This window comes from Solanum pennellii, chromosome 7 (genome assembly GCF_001406875.1).
Source record: "Solanum pennellii chromosome 7, SPENNV200".
In the NCBI taxonomy this organism is placed as follows: Eukaryota; Viridiplantae; Streptophyta; class Magnoliopsida; order Solanales; family Solanaceae; genus Solanum; species Solanum pennellii.
This window is the reverse complement of record NC_028643.1, coordinates 47,782,338-47,784,097: the sequence shown is the minus strand read 5'-3', so window position 1 is coordinate 47,784,097 and position 1,760 is coordinate 47,782,338.

Here is a 1,760-nt window from a genome sequence, read left to right as displayed (position 1 = left end):
TTTTTAGTAATGGTAGCATTTTTCTACTAATGGGTTTTTAAATTTGCAGGCACATCACCAGGAAATTCTGCAGAAAATTACTCTGCAGCAGTCACTAACGGATACAGCAACGGACCGTTGCGCCTGCGACGGACCTTCGTATGCCTCTGTCGTACCAGGTACGTCTTTCTGTTATTTTCAAACTAGGGCACACACGACGGAACCAACGACGGGTCTTCACAGCTACGACGGACCGTCGTCGGGGAACCGTCGCGTGATTAATGAGGCTTACCCGACCCGACCCGGTTGGAGTTTATTATAAAATTTCACCATTCAAATCCCCAACCCCTCATTTCACCCCATTCCTTCATTATTCCTCCCATTTCCCTCTCTTTTCAACTTCCACAATCTCTCCATCTATCAACCGATCATTGCCCCCCCCCCCCACAATTCACCAAAGCCCTAAAAGTGATAATCTACTAGTCGGAGTTGCTGCTGTGGGTGTCTTCCTGGTCACCGAGTACTTGTCCTTTTTGTTTACCCCAATTCTAAGGTTTATGTCTCTAATTTCTACTCATTTATCTTGCATTTTTGTTTATTAATTAGTATTAGCTTAGTTGTTCTTGATATGTTCGTTTCTTTTATATAAGATTCTGTCTAACCTAGGTTACAAATGTTCGAAATTGCCATGTTTCCAACCCTAGACATAGGTGCTTTCGCATTACTAGTTTCCTAGGTAGTTGGGTTAGACAAATGTAGGTCCAAAACACTGCAAGTTCGATTTGGGTTCATCGGGGATGAACGGGGTACACCAGTTCTGTCACTGATCTACAGAACGAGACCCCGATGACGGACCGTCGTGCCCACGACGGATCGTCGTAGGGTCCGTTCCAAAAGCCCTAACACCTCACTGCCCATTTTTTTCCAAGTGTCCCCCAACGGACACATGTGACGGACCGTCGTCTTCACGACGGTCCTTCCTGCACAACTGTTCTGGTTGTCAGAGACCCTGTTTCTGAGGGTCTCTCACTTTTTCTAAGTGTCCTTCAACGGACACATGTGACGGACCGTCGTCTTCACGACGGTCCATCCTGCGCAACCATTCTGGTTGTCAGAGACCCTTTTTCTGAGGGTCTCTCACTTTTTCTAAGTGTCCTTCCACGGACACATGTGACGGACCGTCGTACCCACGACGGTCCGTTCTGCATGACCGTTATGACGGTCAGAGACCCCTCTCCTAAGGGTCTCTCACTTTTTCTATGTGTCTTTCAACGGACACATGTGACGAACCGTCGTACCCACGACGGTCCGTCCTGCATGACCGTTATGACGGTCAGAGACCCCTCTCCTAAGGGTCTCTCATTTTTTTTTCTAAGTGTCCTCTGACGGACACCTACGACGGACCTTCGTACCTGTGACGGTCCGTCCTGAACATACCGTCATACTAGTCAGAGACTATCCTTCAGGGTTCTCCTTATATACATAGTCTAAGTAAGACACTACGGACCCCATGACGGTCCGTCATAGTCACGACGAGCCGTCACCAGGCCCGTCGTGTGTCACTGTGACCATAGAAATGACATACTGTTTTAATTTTTTTTGTGTGGTTTTGCTTGTCTAGTTTGCCACTTCTCGTACTAATATTGATCCTTTACAGGTACTATCTACTCTGGCACCCAAGCAAGATCGAATCTATGCACGCGGGCGATTAAAGTCTGTCGCCCCGTCTGCCCGCATGGTCATTGGCTCTGATGATGAGCGTGACCCCGAGTACGTGCCCC